Below are 331 nucleotides of genomic sequence, written 5' to 3' on the forward strand. Positions count from 1 at the left end.
AGAGCTGCAGCGGCACCTACTGCCATCGGCCGCCTGTGGCATCTATTCCCGGAGCCTTGCGGCACGGGCCATGAGGCCCCGTGTGGAACTGGGTCCCCTCCAGGCTAGGTGGAGCAGTGCGGACGCAGGAGCCTGTCCTCTGGCCAAGGCTGGGCCCGTTCTCTCCTGGAGTGCGCCTTGAGCTGTGCGAGGAGGAAGACACATCTTCCTCTGGGTGAAGCTGCGTTTCTCGGGGAGGCGTTCGGCTGCAAGTAACATACCCCAGCGAGAGCAGCCCAGCACGGCGCGGCGTTCTCGTGAGCTCGGGCCAGACTGGCAGGCGCCGGGGGCG

This window comes from Tupaia chinensis, unplaced genomic scaffold (genome assembly GCF_000334495.1).
Source record: "Tupaia chinensis unplaced genomic scaffold, TupChi_1.0 Scaffold139733_1, whole genome shotgun sequence".
NCBI lineage: Eukaryota > Metazoa > Chordata > Mammalia > Scandentia > Tupaiidae > Tupaia > Tupaia belangeri.